Raw genomic sequence first — 16,854 nt, 5'->3', positions numbered from 1 at the left:
AGAAAAAAAATCCCTAAATTTAAAAATAAAAAATATATTTGGCTTATTTTTCGTAGGAGCAATCCTTTTATACCATGAATATTACAAAAAAAAATTGTCAGATTCTGAATATTTCTTCTTTGTAGATTTTTGGAATCATTATGAGTAAAGTTTGTTACTTTATTTTACTATTTAAAAGATGTTATTTTACCATGTGTTACTGAGATGAAACTGTATGGTAGCTTTTTTGTTTGTTTTTTTGTTTTGTTTCGTTTGTTTATTTTTTTTTTTTTTAGTTGTAGGTCGCAGCGGGGAAATTTTTTGCGACTGTACACATAGCTGCAGCATTAAAAACTAAAAGAAAAAATTGTTAAAAAAAAGAAGAAAAAGGGAAAACACTTCAAAAAAAAAGATAAACAGTTACACCTTGTTTTCAATGTGTGGCTGAGTGCCTCGATTTTTTCATGTTTTTGGTGTATTTCTGATTTGTAGACGTGTCCAAACAGGTTGTGTGCTGGAGTTTCTTCAAGACAAAAGCAAGCCCAGCCTGGTCCAGGCCATTACCTGTCCCATCTGTAGTTATCGATGAAGTCATGTACATGACCGTTCTGTAGCAATAAATGTGCCATTTTTATAAACTGTTTCTGACACTTATTTCACTTCATTTTGCATTGTCCATAGAGCTCTGATGCTCTTCTGTGAGTGAAACCACATCTATATTTCATTTTCCAAGTGTTGGAGGTATTGACAGCTTAACAAACAAAACACACACAACACAAACACACACACACACACACAAAATCACAAAAACAAATTGAAAAGCACATGAATGACCAAGGAGGAGATGCCCCTAATGAAAATGGAACGGGATGCATGCGAAACAAAAAGGAAGCTGTCTAGAGGATTAACTAATTGAAGGAATATAACCCATGTGTGTGTGACACGGAAGCGATGCATTTGAAGAGCCCTGGCCGGCGCCATGCTGCTGGTTGTGCTGCAGTCGCTAAGCTGAGTCTGCCTAACCTTGGGATCAGTTGGTCGACTGCTTCGCAGAACCTTCTCGGCTAGATCTTTGCAGTCAAAAATCTAAGGGGATTTGTTTTGTATCACTTTGTTAAGAGCTGAGTACTGTTAACCACAATTACTATTACACTGTATTTCTTCCTTCTCGAACTATCCCCACCCTGCTACTTCTGGTTGACCTCTTTTGACTCTTAATCCAGATGTAAACAACCAGATGTGGGGTTTTTTTTTTCCCCAACTTGTACAAACACCTGTGTCACCTATTGTGGGAGGGGAAAAAAATGTACAGATTAAAATTATTCAGTGTTATGTACTGGAAGTTAATACTTTTTGTAGAATGGACATCAATCTACTTTGCAAAACTTGGAGGCTGTTTTCATCCTTGCATTGTAGAAGTGTGCAGTCATGCCTGCAATGGAAAGAAAGCCCGGGGTAGATGAGCACTTCCTGACAGAACCTCCTGGCCCAGTGCGTGGGGTTTGCCGGACGCCTCCATGATGGCTCTTGCGTTCTTTCTAATGGGGTTTAGTGACTAGTTTACCGGAAGGAGGATGTTAGCACCAAGTGGTTCACGTGTGAAGCGCCCTCCATAGCCAAATGTTGGATTTTTTTTTTCTTTTTGGTTGCAATGTTTGCAGATATTTAAATTTTATGAACTGTCCAAAGATTTTGGTTGATAACCCTTTTTCCTTCTAAATGATTTGAGATGTTCTTCTGTTCCCACTGTGTGTTCTAAATATATTCAAAAGAGCCATGAGCATTTAGTCTTTTAGTATTATATTTGATCATCTAACAGTTAAAAGGGGGGCAGTGCGCGTGGGCACCACTTCAGTGAATCTATCATCTGTTCACAGGTTTTATTTCAAAGGGGTACCTTACACCTTGACTTGGGTCCATTTTCTAAAGGGAAGTTAAGTTGCTGGAGAAATGAACATACCTGAAAGTTAAAAAGACCCCAATAATGTTAAAAATGAAGAATACCCAAAGACGTTGAGACAGGGAATCATATTTCGTCTCATAACTGGGTCCATTCATAGGAGACCAAGTGAAATGTGTATTCCCGGCTTTAGTGACAGGCCACCTTTCTCCTGACTGACAGCCTCAGGTTGAGTAAGCCACCGTCGAGGACAGCTTGCAGACAAAACCAGCCACTGTGCTGCTGATGTCCAGGTCGCCCAGGAGCCTACGTGTAAATCGCCCGTGGGGCCCTAAGGCGCTGCCCTGCCAGCCAGAAGGCGGCGCGGCCAGCCGGGTGCGCTCCTCCGTCTCACTGGGTACACGCGCACCTGCTCCCAGGTCAGGGCACGTGCCATGAAGAAACACGCCAGGACTAGAAGGGCAAGAAGAGCCAGTTGCCTGGGTATCCACCCCTGAGAGAGCCTTTGCACTGAGATGGTTGGATGACCCCGTGTGGCCAGGAGGAGAGGACTCGATGCCACCGCTGGGAGAAAGCACCAGTGATGAGCATGATGCTTCGAGGTGCAGCCCTGGAAATACGTTGGGTGCTGTGGGACCAAACAGTGAAATCAACCAGCCAGCCATTATCTGGGGCTTTCTGTTGTTGGTCTGAGAGCTAGACCTTTGCATTACTGAGTCTTTACCTCACTATAGGGAGGGGCTTGTAGTGCAGGCTTCTGGCCACGGAGGCTGTCTGTCTGAAGCAGTGCTTAGCATTCAGTGCGGACCCCTGAAGGTGAATTGAGCACTCCCTAGAGAAAAGTGCATACTGTGTTGTATATGATTTTTTTTTTTTAAAATGAACGTCACATTCAGCTTTAAGGAGTTGATGGATCTCTCTAGAGTCTGGGCACAGACACTTGTTCAAACCCCCAAGTAAGAAATTGATACAAAGTAACTAAGGCTCCGGCGCTTGAAAAGGCAGAGCGACACCCCCCCCCACCCCACCCCTTCTTCCCGTGACCTAGGAGCCCCCCCAGAACTGCACTGGTGTCTGGCTGAAGAGGGAAAAGAAAGGCCCTTTGTGTAACAGAAAAGAACGCAGTCCTCGCTCACATCTGTTCCGCTATATTTAGAAGTCGAATGGCTCTGGCTTTGGCATGAAGATCTTGTAAGAGGAAGCAGAGCCGTGCCAAGTGCAAAGTGAAAACGCTCCCGCCGAATCAGACCTGCGGCTGGAGGGCTTGATGGTAACCAGCCCGCTCTCCCGCGTGTGAGCACCAACGACCAAGTCTGAAGCAGAACCACTCCGTGTGTTTAAGGATTTACTGGACGTCTGTGTGTTTGTGAGGTGGGCGGGGCCCTTGTAAAGAAGAGGACATGAAGGCCAAGAGACGTGCTCAAGTCAGAGAGAGAGAGCCCTGCGCTGCCCGCCTCTCCCAAATGGCCCGTCTGGCTTCACATTTTAACCGGCCCTGCCTCCTCCCCTCCCCCCCCCCTCCCCAAAGCGCATCCAGGTCCGGTTTTTGTTTGTTTTGTTTTTATCTTTGCTGCTGCCTTTTCACAGACACTTCACAGAAGCCTTTCGAAACTTCCCTGCAGTCCTCATTTCCATTCTTTTTCTACAAATGGTTAGGATATAACTAGATGTGAGGATGTTCATGCAATAAGAGACTGCTAGCCAGACTAAAATTTGCACTCTGGCCCACTTTTTCTAAAATAAACTTTCTATTCTGGAATAATTTTAGATTTACAGCAACGTTGCAGAGATAACACATAGTGTTCCCATACACCCTTTACCCAGCCTCCTGTGAGGGTACAGTATTACATAACCATGGCACGTTTGTCAGAACGCAGAATTCACACGTTTGTCAAAACGCAGAGTTCACGTTGGTACTTTCTATTTGATTTCCCCAGTTGCCCACGTTTCCTTTTCCTGCCCAGGATGCAGTTCAGGGCCCCATCCAGCTATGGTCTGACCCACTCTGAATTGGGGTGTGAGCATGGCCAGCAGAGTGGAGCCTGCACAGTACCCCATGGTCTCTGGGTCTGGTCGAAGTGAATACACCCCTCCCTAAACCTCAGTGCAAAATTGGCTGACTCGCCTTTTATAATCCCGCCCCCCCCCCCCCCCCGCCCCATGCATTGCCTTCTCTCAGAGACCCACCCTCTGTGACGGCAGGTATGGAACAGGAAGAAGGCAGGAAGGAACAGAAGGGAGTAGGGGGAAACCTACAGCCCCTATGAACTGGATGGTTGAAGTAGGGAATCAGCGTGGCTCGGCAATGGATTTACGACTGGGTGCTGAGCAGGTCGAAAGCGCTGGGGAGAGACAGGGAGCCGTCCCACTGGGAAGAAGCCGGGTTGGAAGGCCCCATGGATCTGTATGAGCAACAACAGTAACCGCCACGAGGCAGGGACAGAGGAGGCCAGGGGTGGGGAGGCGCTGGGCAGGTCCTAGAGTAGACAGGACAAGTCACCTGGAGGTGTGACACGCTTTTAGACAGGCAGGGCAGGTAATGGGCTTAAAGCAACGGCACTGCTGTCTGCACTGGTAGGGAGTAAGCTTACAGGAACTCGGGTTTGGGAGCTTACACCATGGCAATGCCTTTTTCAAATGTTCGTCCCTTTCCCGTCTCTCAGCCAGTATCTAGAAACTCCTAGCTGACCTTTTGGTGCACAGGATGATCCAGGGCCTGTGTGCAAAGCCCTGTGGGTAAGGAGCAGCGGGAGCAACTGCACCCTCCCCCTTGATGATGGAGGTTCTGCAGGGTCCTGGGCCAGCCTCCTGTAGGACAGCAGGCGAGGGAGGCCCGGCGCAGCGGCCCGTCTGCAGCCCGCCCTTCTCCAGCTCCTCACCCCCTGCCCAGGAACCCTGTGCCATCCTGCCACCGCAATGCCCTTGTTGCCCTCCAGATTGCACCACCAAGGGCACGTGCGAGCAACTGACACAGAGCACATGTGACTGACTGACGGTGGCTGCGTGGTCCACAGTGAAGGAGCTGGACGGATGGGTGACTGAGAGGACGCTGGGCATCGTACCCAGGCTGAGGGAGGGAGAGGATTCATGCCGGGAAGCCTTCCTGAAGGAGGTGAACGCTGAGGGGATGGGAAAGGTGCAGGCTGGGGTCCAGGGACTCTCGCTGGTGAGAGGTGTGGGCCTCAGAGTCCAGGATGTGTCGGGGGTGGATACCCAAAGTATGGTAAGCAAAGGGCAACTGGGAAAAAGTACTCCATGGGACGTGGCAATGCTAATGTGACTACATTATTAATTTCTATCCAGCCTCATTCTGAAAGGCTGCGAGATCACACTGACAGCCGTGACTATCAGGGAGGTGAGAAAAGCGTCCTCCCCCACTAGCACAGTGTAAGCTAGCTGGTCAGGGCCCTTCCCTCAGAATACCCTTCATTGATAGATGCTATCGAACCCGCCACTTACCCTCCCTCATGACCCTAGGAGTCAATATTACAGTGCATGTGGCCTGCTTCTCCCAAGATCAACACCCAGAAAAGAACACATTACATAGAGATTGGATGGCATGTAACTGTGTATGTGGCCATGGTCAAATCATAGGCAGTACTGGCCGCTGCTTGCAACCTCTGGCCCCCAACTCTTCCCTCGTGGGCGGGAAAAGTCACCTGGAATGTGCTCTGCCCCACACCTACCGTGACTTCCCTTTCCTCTCGCAGGGAATGAAACTCCCACCCAGCAAGCTGGAGGAACATCCAATATAACAGAACGATCGATCGCATAAGGAAGGTGATCCAACAGAGGCTCAGCCAGACAGTTCCGTTTCCAGATGACGGAGCGAACACAGGCACCGTTTAATTAAGCCTCACGGCAAACCTGAGAAACCAGGGACTCCGCACCTCAGAAGGAGGGCGACAAGTCCCCAGGGCTGTGGCCAGTGCGAGTGACCAGGGCCGTCACCAGAGGCGAGTGCAGGGCTGCTGGCTGTGGGGCCGGCGGACATGGCATCGCCCACGGCTGTCTGCCGGGAGGGGCCGCTGGCTGGATGACAGAGTCCACTGTCCTTTCTAATTGGGACGATGGCTCCACGTGTGGGCTTGCCGGCCGCCACCACCCTCCCTAATGCTGTTCTGCTGATCCAGCCCCTGTGGACTCTCCCCGACCAGACAGCACAGCACCCCCAGAGCTGCCATTCCTGAGCCTTTGCTCACCCCAGAGCCCTGCCTTCATCTTCAGCTGAAACACATCATTTCCACTGTCTGGATTCTGCTCCAGGTCATCCCATCCCCTTAAAAATTTAACAAACAGTTTAATAACATCTGGGGCTCACAGATCATGGGACAAAACCACTGTGTTGGGTACCAGGAAGAAAGCAAGAGTTTTCACAAGAACCTTGAAAATCTCTTGCAGATATAAAGCATTCAAACACGTATACAGAAAAAGAGAAAACATTGGAATTTTTGAGCACTTATTTTAGACCATCACACATGTCAGAAAGTATCCAGAGGCCTGGAAGCATGAACACACAGGAATCTCAGAGGGAAGGGGCGGGGCAGGAGGCGGGAAGAGACTAAGCAAAGAACGTGTATGCATACAAGCATAACCCATGGACACAGGCAATAGTGTGGGGAAGGCCTGGGGGGGGGGGGGGGGGGGGGCGGGAACAGCGAGGGGAGGGGCAATGGGGAGAAAGCGGGGTGGCGGGGGAGAATCAATAATATTTTCAACAACAAAAATAGTTTTAAAATGCAAAAAAGGTATATATCTCAATGAACTAACTCATAAAGAATCATGAAAGACAATATCTCCTCCAAAGCCACTTTCTGCTTTATTTTTTTAATTTAAAAAAATATATATTTTATTGATTTTTTACAGAGAGAAAAGGAGAGAGATAGAGAGTTAGAAATATCGATGAAATCGATCAGCTGCCTCCTGCACACCTCCTACTGGGGATGTACCCACAACCGAGGTACATGCCCTTGACCAGAATCGAACCTGGGACCCTCCAGTCCACAGGCCGATGCTCTATCCATTGAACCAAAGCGGTTAGGGTGACTTTCTGCTTTATTTTACTTAATCCACACGAGTCTTTTCGCTGGGTATTCTTAGTATTCCCAGGTCCCAGATGAAGAAATGGAGGCTTAGAAGAGTCATTAGGTAAAGGCAGATGGTCATAGTGGGAGGCAGGAGGTCACTGACTTCTGATCCTAAAGTCAGTCAAAATCTTGCCGTGGGATGTAGATATTATAATTAATAAGCTCTTTATTTTCCCGGTAATTCAATGGGGTTTACAGAGAAACATAAGGCCCAGAGACCTCAGAAGAAGTGCCTAAGATCACACTTCCCGTCCGTGGCTAAGATGGGATTTAAATGCAGACCCATCTGACACCACAGTCTGCATTTAGTGCCCTAGACCCGTGGTCAGCAAACTGCGGCTCACGAGCCACATGTGGCTCTTTGGCCCCTTGTGTGTGGCTCTTCCACAAAATACCACGGCCTGGGCGTCTATTTTGAAGAAGTGGCGTTACAAGTTTAAGTTTAAAAAATTTGGCTCTCAAAAGAAATTTCAATCGTTGTACTGTTGATATTTGGCTCTGTTGACTAATGAGTTTGCCGACCACTGCCCTAGACCATGAGGGAAAGCAGGCGGCCAGGCCCTGGTGAGGCCAGACACCCTCCCTGGGAGAGAGCATGCAGCGTTGATCTCTGCAGCACCCAGTGCCAGCAAGTGCTTGACCAGATGGGTCACTTACCCTCCCGCCTGCTCTCCGCTATCTGAGAGTGCCCCCCTCCCGCCCCCCGACCCCGCACCACCTGAGGCCACCAAGCTAGTGGCCCAATGGGCGAAAAGCAGGCTTCCTTCCAATGTGCCCAGCGAACTTGCAAGGAGAAATATGTTGCTGGATGGACAACAGTGACCCAGGTCTAACCCTCCCCTAAGGAGTTGACAGTCTAGGGAGGAGAGAGTTGGGGGGTGGGGGGCGGGTCACGATCTTGGGGGAAGGGGAGCAGGAGAGAGAAAGAACTGACCTGTGTGCTGATGGACACGGGCCCAGAGTGCTCTGGGGGACAGAAGCGGGTTGGGGACTGAGGAAGCAGAGGGAAGTAGCTAGAGAGGACCTCACAGTAAGCGGAGCAATTGCGATTAATCCTGGGGAACAAGAAAGAATTTCCGCACAGGAGAACTAAGGAAGAACACGGAAGGCACGCTGTGATGCGCAAATCCCATTCTTGGAGCACCAAACAACCCCGGGCATCTGTAGGAACGGGGTCAGCGGGAGAGAGGGCAGGGGTCTTCGTACCAATAAGGAATTTGGACGGTCCCGCCGGCAATGGGAGCCACCGATTAGTTTAAGGCAGTGGTCCGCAAACTGCGGCTTGCGAGCCACATGCGGCTCGAGAGCCGCGGTTTGCCGCTCTGTTGACTAATGAGTTTGCCGACCACTGACCTAGACTCTCAATTCCAATAATTATAGGCTGTTGTTGTTCCTTGTGATTAAGCCCCTAAGGAGACAAAGCATTGGCTCAGGTCAGCTTTTTAGGAGCCCCTCCCCCAGGGTGTGGCTCTCAGACGCTGGAGATGACACGCCTCCCCGCTCGGGGTGAAGATCCAGCTGTGCCTGCTCGGCCCCAGGAAGACACAGGACTGGGCGGCGGGAAGCATGAGAGTCAAGAGCAATGGCTGCACAGAGCATGGCTTCCCCAGCTCCCCTGGAGTGTTCCAGAAAAACAGGGCATGAAGGATGAGTTCTGTGGATTGGCTCTGCCTGTTATGGAATTGGTTCTGTGATCTGATTAGATTTAGAGACTTTAATGAACCCGTTTCCAGCAAGAGGCAGCACTGGTCATCCCCGGACTGCAAAGGCAGGACAGTTCCGCAAACGGTCACTCACAGGTCCCCGAGACCGAGAGCCAGTGGCGGGCGAGCTCCGGATGGCCCGGGAGTTGCTGGCAGAGACCACCTAATAAAGTAAGGGCTTGGTCGGTTGTTTCTAACGGTGCTAGAGAACCAGGGAAAAATAAAAGGACGAACTAAAGGCTTTAAATTCCCAGCTCAGCGTCGGCATACGGGATCTCATGCTGCTTCTCCTCTCCTGACGGAAAGCTATTGTCTGATTTCATTTGAAAAACAGACAAAAGCCCACCCCTGAGTTGCCAAGCACACTGAACTTCCAACTTCCTGTCAGGGGTCTCCTCTGTCAAACTGGGGCCCTGAGGGGAAAGGACCGGGCTCCTGGTGGGACAGCTATCAGGATGGGCACCTGCTGATGAAGCTGGGGATTAGGAACCCTTGGGTTCCACCACGTCCTCCTGGGAGAGACGGGTCATCCGGGAAAGTTCCAGACCTTCAGGGCCAGCCAGCAAGCCGGCAACCCGGGCAGGAGCTGACGCTCCGTCTCAGAGAAGACTTCCTTCCTCTCTGCAAACCTGTGTTTCCTCTTAGGGCCCTTCAAGTGAGCAGGGGAGGCCCACCCAAACCAGCAAGGGCATCTCCTGTACTTACAGCCCACCAACTGCAGAGCTTAATCACATCCACAGAACACCTTCACAGCACCCCCACCTGTGTGTCTGATTACATAACTGGGTGCCACAGCCTAGCCAACACCTTCATTCAGGCGCCGGGTCCCGTGGAAGAATACAGGTTCACCCCGAGTCACCAGGTTGGTGGTGGTTTGCTGTGGAAGGAAGGCCCAGGACACTAAGGCAGGACGCACTTTCTAACAGAGCGTGTGTTATAAAGCCGAGAGCTCTTCAGACCAAGTCCTTCTCCGTGGCAGGCGTGATGGGCAGACGGGTACACCCCCCTGTCCCGTGCCGTCGGGAATTCTCTCCAAAAATGTAGTGCATGCAGTTGACCTGGGATTTGCAGTGTCGCTAAGGATTTAAGAAAGGCTTCCCTCCAAGACAGTGGTTCTCACCTGGGCTGCCCGTCAGAACCACCAGAGAAGATGTACGGAGTAGTCAATAACCACAGCCACACACTCACAGCCCGAGAGGGGTCTGAGGGAGGAGCTGGACAAAGGCCACTCCTCCCTAAACGGCCCCAGAGGACTCGCCAGCAGAGAATTCTTTCTTTCAGAGGGAGCGGGGGTCCTGGGCCTGCAGTGGCGGCTGCAGAGGTGGGTCCGTGAGTTCACGTGACTGTCAGTCACTAGCAAACAGGGGGTAGGAAATACTGAAGTTCACCTCTCCCTCCCGCTCAGCGGGTCCGCAGTCGGGCAGTTGGGGCTGGGAGGATAGGCCAGCATGTTGGGGACCCGCGTTCCCCTGCTTTTCTGCTCCACTGTGCGTGCGGTCCATCCCCAGGGCTCTCTGGCTGCGGGGCTCCGGCCCCGAGTCCCCACTCCAGCAGCAGGAGGGGTGGAGAGTGGGGAGCAGAGGGCCGCGCAGCCCCAAAGGCTCCCAGACCCGACGCTGTCACCGCCCCTCCTGTCTGTGTCGCCTGGGTAAGACCAGGCCACGTGGCCGCTCTTGGGTCTCAGGAGGCTGCAAAACAGTCTCCATTCAAAACCCCTCTCCCCGTCCCCCCAAATCCATGGTGTCCTATGCAAATGGGGTGAGAAGATTTAGAAAAACCATGCTCAAGGGTCTGGGTTGAAGTGTAAGTCCCACTTTTTGGAAGAAATATGAGGCTTTCCTCCCACCCCCAAAGCAAAGCCTCTCTCCCTGGCTCCCTGCTCTCTGCAGTGCTGACCGCGGGCTGGTCCGAGGGTCGTTCCCCAAAAAGCCAGCAGGGCCTGCCCAGGGCCGAGTCCTTTAGTCAGAGCCTCACGCCCACAGGGTCAGAGGCATCTGGAATTCCCTAACTCCACACCCTAAGTTTAAAATGGTTCCAAATCTTAGCTATGGTGAGTTGTGCCGCTTTGAACATAGGGGTGCATATATCCTTTCTGATTGGTGTTTCTAGTTTCTTGAAGTGCCCAGCTGCAGATGAGTGGATTAAAAAACAGTGGCACATCTACACAATGGAATACTATGCTGCAGTAAAAAAGAAAGAGTTCTTACCATTTGCAACAGCATGGATGGAACTGGAGAGCATTATGCTAAGTGAAATAAGCCAATCAGAGAAAGATAAAGATCACATGACCTCACTCATTTGTGGAATATAATGAACAACATAAACCGATGAACAAAAACAGATCCAGGGACAGAGAATCATCGATCAAACCTCAGAGGGAAGGTAGGGGAAGGTGGGGGTAAGGGGGAGAGATCAACCAAAGGACTTGTATGCATGCATATAAGCCTAACCAATGGACACAGACAACAGGGGGGTGGGGGCATGAGTGGGGGGGTGGGGAAGCAATGGGGGGGATAAGGACACATATGTAACACCTTAATCAATAAAGAAAAAGCAAAGTTAAGGCACTGTATTGGCACTATTAATGGCCTGTTCTCACCTAGTTCCAGGGCTTTAATTAATTTTGAAAGTCCTTTGTATTTTGAATACTGTTTGTCTTTGTTTGAGTAGATTGTGCTATGGTGTGCTCAATATTTATGGAAAAATATAAAACATACATTCTGTAAGGGGAGAACAAGACTTCTCTTTCTGCACGTACTCATTCCATTAGCTTTTCAGTAGGTGTCAATAAAGGCACACTAACTAAGAGTGAAAAAAAAATAAAATGGTTTGACAGCACATTTCTAACCTATTGGAAATATAGGCACTTCGGGAATGAACAACTTTTAAGTTGTCTACTGAAATTTAATACCCACCACCATCCCTTTGGAAAATGTTCAGCAAGCTCTTATTCAACTCAAGGTAATTTCACATCACGCGTTTCCTCCTTAAACCTATATTTCCATTCAAGTTCCACATAACTTTTTCCTAATGGAACATATTTTTATACTTAAAAGTCTTTATCACCCTATCAAACACATCTGCATCAAAAATATACATACAATTAAAGTTTATTTTATTTCTTGTCACCAGAATGCTCTAATAGTTTAATATAATTATTCTGAATTGAGCTATAATTACAATTATTATTAGTGCACAACTGAGCAAAACATAAATTCAGCACAAATACTGATAAATAACTATTAGACATAAAATGTAAAAAATAAAATAAATGGGGAAAGCATCTCCAATGAAACAGGAGGAAGCTTTCCCCCTCTATTTTCTTGTGTCTGGGAATGAATAATACTTATTGCTTTAATAGGTGAGTACTCATGCCTTGACCAGTGTGTTCAATGCTTAGAGCACCAGCCTTCACACTGAAGGGTCATGGGTTCGATTCCCAGGTCAAGGGGAGGTACCTGGGTTGTGGGTTTTGTTCCCCACCCCAGTCGGGTGCGTGGGGGAGACAATCTGTGGTGGAATCAATGTTTCTCTCTCTTCTCTCTCTCTCTCTCTCTCTCTCTCTCTCTCTCTCTCTCTCTCTCTCTCTGACCCCCCCCCCCCCCCACCCCCACTCCTTCCCTTCCACTCTCTCTGAAAAGCAATGGAAAAAATTTCCTCAGGTGAGGATTAACAACAACAACAAAAAACAGGTGAGTATTCAGCGCCGATTTATTCTGTTTGGGTTTTACAGCCGCATGCACAGGAAAGCTTGTGCTCATACGCATGGAGATTGGAAGTTGTGTGGTGGCAGCAGTCTTAATTCTCTAAAGTCATGGGGGGGTAACGGAGGGGGGGCAGTTCTTGTAAAAATCACGTCCAATCGTCTCTCAGCTGAGGCCTGCCTGGGTCTCCTTCAGTGGCGAGGGAAGCACAGAGCTGGAGACGCCTGGTGTGTCAAGGGTCCTAACCTAATCATCAGAGCCGGGCATCTTTGTCGCTTCTGGGAAATACATACCAACAAGGCTTTTCAAAGTCTTACGGAGCAGCTCTCAGAGTTATACCTGTGACTCTGCCCCTCGGTGCCTTGTGTGTTCTCAGGACAAGTTGAGAAAATGGAAATACTGTTCATTTTCATACACCTTAGCCAATATAATTTGGTTGATGTAAAAAAAAAACACACCTTAATTTTAAATTGCTTTATGTATCTTTCCATAAGACCCTGGTGTTCAACACACACACACACACACACATCCACCATGCGAGCTGAAAAAGTCCACTTTTACCGTAAAATCCCATCAGGCAAACCAAACTTACCTTCAGAAAAAATCTAATTTTGTTTTTTAATTCCAATAAAAGCGTCCCCATCACAACCATCTCTCCCACGAATTTTAGTTCTTGAAAAAAAAAGGCGCAAAGCCGTACTTTATGCCTGACATGCCCCGTGTTTGTCTCACAAAACCCTCCCCAGGAACCCTGCGCTCCCCACGTCCCCTCTTGTCTTCCTCTGCAGGTTCCCACAGTCCGGGGCCAGGCACCAGGGAAGATGTGACAGGGCGAAGGGTTCTACTTTCTCAGTGAAATGTCAGCGGTGAGCTGGGAAGGGATTGCTGCAGGCAGGCACATGCGCAGGCAAGATGGGTCCAAAGGAAAGCTGAGGCCCTGAAGGTCACCTCCCCTCACTCCCCGTGCAGGCACGCGCCCTGGAAACTTTCCTGCACCTTGTAAACTTGTACCGGGAGTCCAACACGCCGTGGTCCCAGCGTGTCTGTTGAGTCTATGATCAGCCAGGGACAGTGCTCTTCAGACACACGTGGGAAGGGAGATAGACAAGTTTCTTGCTTTTGACTTTGCTGGGGGCACAAAGGCGAGGCCTTACGTATCAGGGAGCACTCCCTGGAAGAGGCAACTGCCGGGGTGAATCCGGGAATCCAGGTTTTCAGTGAGCTCACAGCTGACTCCTGTGCTCACTGAAATTTGCAAACGACCGCTATTGGATACAAGGTCTTGAAATCAAGAGAGAACTCAATTCTGTGGTCACTAAACAAGCGCCCAGATTTCACGGGACCTGGAACAGGTTTCCAGCCTGACGCCAAGGCGGAGGTGAGCACAATTCCATGTTTAATGGTTCTTTCCCTTTGATTTAAGCGAAGAGGATGGCTGCCTTGCCGGTGGGGGTCCCTGGGCGCCGAGAGCGATGGCAGCATTTATAGTCCTCACACCTGGCTACCTGCTACTTATAGTGACGAGTGGGCTGATCACCTGGAATTCTTGTCTTTCTCCCTGAACCGACTCCAAAAACCTGGGATCTCTGAAAAAAAAAAAAAAAAAAAATGGAAAGCCAAATCCCAGCCCCCAGAAAGGGGTCTGAAAATGCCAAGCTTTTTCCTTGCTATCCTTCCCCAGGGTCGCTGTGCCTGCCCACCCTGGCTGCCTTTGTGATTTGTCCTAACTGGACTCCTTGGAAACGGGGCCTCGGCTTCTCGGGGAAGCCGGTTTCAAAGCCCCAGACCCAGCTCTCACCCCACATGCTTCCCCGACTCGAAGCTGTCCTGGCAGCACCTTGCCAGAACCCCCCAGCTAACCAGCCCCTGCCTGTTAGAGCTCACACCCTCTCCTACACCCAGAGATCGGAGACGTGTTGCTTGAGCCATATTTTTGGAAATTGCTAGTTAGTTGCAAAATGTTTCCTGAGGTAGAAAAAAAAGCACCCAGGACTGTAATTATTGGATTGTTTCACTTTCGAGGCCAAGTAGCAGATGCTCTACTTTTCAGACTTGGACAAGTATTGTCACAAGTTAACTCCTCTGCTGCCGCCGCCGCCGCGGAGCGGCCCGGTACCCAGCTTCCCTGAAGAGCCCACCCCCCAGATCCGTTGAAGCACCGCCCAGGGTTTGGGGTGTGAGGCTCTTTAAAAAGCTGCCCCGGCCCCGTAATCCGGTGCTAATCAGATTTCAGTGTGATGTCGCCAGGAAAAATGGAGAAGTAGAATGCGAGACTAGCAAGGTTTCAGACCAAATTCCAAAGACGAAATTCATTCTGCAAATTATATGCCTTAAAAAAAAAAGTCGTTTGGGTAAAAGAGGGAAATAGTTTCACGTCTCTGCTCTCGTGCTTCAACGAAGAACCTGAACGTGACTTCCCTGAACTCGGAGCCAGCCCTGGTGCAGGTAACAGTGTGTCAAAACGCCCAGTGCAGCTGGAAGAGAGAAAAATAGTCCATCGAATGCATTTCCCCGCTTCCTTCTTCTAAAATAGATGTATTCGAGCGACCGATGTGTGCTGGTCTTGGGGGATTCATTTTGCAAGAGCCCATTTCTCTGCTGTCCACTTGGAGGTTAGTATCCAGGGGGCTGAGCAAGTCGTCAACAATCCTGCTCTTGTGCTGGGGAACCGGAACGTCGTGAGAATCTAGAATTTCTCTTCGTGCATAACGATGACCAAATTGTGTGGCGGGGGATTCACTGTGGGAAGTGGAGTGACCAGCGGGCCTGGTTTGCCGGGGACATGGGTTTTCTGAGATGCAGGCCTTTAAATGGGGGGGTGCTGGGTACACGCTGAGCCCGTGTAGGGCCACAACGTGTAGGGCCCAATAAAACATGCGAATGAATTGGGAAGTTATACCAAAGGCAATGGGCAGCCTCATGGAAGAAGACGGCACATTATACTCTGACTGTTCCCAACCTCGGGTGCACAAAGTAGGCCTTCGCAACGCCACCCCCCTGAGAGCGAACCCTAGTCATTCCTGGGAGTGAGGATATTCAATATGTACGCAGAAATCTAAAATCCAGTAAAAAGGAGACATACAACTCAATAGGAAAATAGAAGAAAAGAACTGACCACTCATAGGAAAAACCCCAAATAGTCAACAAACATGAGATGATGCACTACATGTGTAGTAGTTGTATAAACAGGATTAAACACAAAATGATTAATCCCAAACTCTCAGCATGGTAGAGCCCCTGGTGCAGGAGGAAGGGGAATGGGCAAAAGAAGAAAGCAGGGCATTTCCATGGCGGCTGTGGTATATTCCAGTTGATCTTGAACAACGTGGGGGTGAGGGGCGCCCATCACCATACAGTTGAAAAGCAGCTTGTAACTTCACCTTCCCCCAGAGCTTAACTACCGAGAGCCTCCTGCTCACTGGAAGCCTTCCTGAGAACATCACTAGTCAGCCAGCACGTACTCTGCATGTTATGTGCATTGCATACTATATTCTTAAAGGAGAAAATAAAAAGTTACTGAGAAAATGCACTTACAGTATTTATTGAAAAATTCTGCATGTAAGTGGACCAGCGCAGTTCAACCCTGTGTTGAACTGAGCAACTGAGCTGGGCTGTAAATAAAGGGTGGGCTGTATTTCTTTTTTGAGAATATGAAGCAAATACAGCAAAAAATTAAGCTTTGAAAAAGCTGTTCAGTGGGAGCGTCTTACATCACTTTCTATACTTCTCTTCTGTTTCAAACATCTCCTAAACATCTTACGGAGAAGTCTGCTGCTCATTTTTCTCTCAGTTCACTGCTCCCCCCTCTTTACCTGCTACCCCGTGCCATCTACGTCCTCGCCTAAAAGGTTCTTGAAACTTGTCTCTTGGTTCACCTGTGACTTCTGCGCTGCCAAAGCCCACGCGTGCGCTTTCCCTGTTGTCCGCTCTGTCCTGTCCGTGGCATTTGGCACTGATGTCATTCCATTTCCTCCTCTTATTTGCTCCTCCTCCCCCCCCCCTCAGTTTTGGGGTTTATTCCCAACCCTGCCTATTTCCGCCCAGTGCCCTTGGCAACTGTCTGTCCTCCTCGTCACTTAGACATCGGTGTCAGCTCACGCAAACGGGGGGCCTGCTCCACTGCCTGCCGATGACTCAGGAACCCCCTCCCCCACCGGAGCCCCTCCGAGTCTCAGACCCCGACGTGCAGTCACAGACCGGGCACTTTCGCTCGGACCCCCCGGAAGCACATTCACACGGAAACCGTCTCCCCAGGCCTCCACCTTCCCCTGCTCCACCCGCTCGTGCTGGGCAGGATAAAGGCCCCCGAGGATGTCCCGGTCCGCATCTCTGGAGCCTGTGGCAGGTTCCCTTCGCGGCCAACGGGGCGCTGCAGGTGTGGCTGGGAATCTGGAGATGGAAAGGTGACCTAGACCGCCCACGTGGGCCTGATGCCATCTCAGGGGTTCTGTGATGGAGTCCCAAAATGAAAAAGGAGGGAG

This window comes from Eptesicus fuscus, chromosome 12 (assembly GCF_027574615.1).
Source record: "Eptesicus fuscus isolate TK198812 chromosome 12, DD_ASM_mEF_20220401, whole genome shotgun sequence".
In the NCBI taxonomy this organism is placed as follows: Eukaryota; Metazoa; Chordata; class Mammalia; order Chiroptera; family Vespertilionidae; genus Eptesicus; species Eptesicus fuscus.
This window is presented reverse-complemented; position numbering follows the sequence as displayed.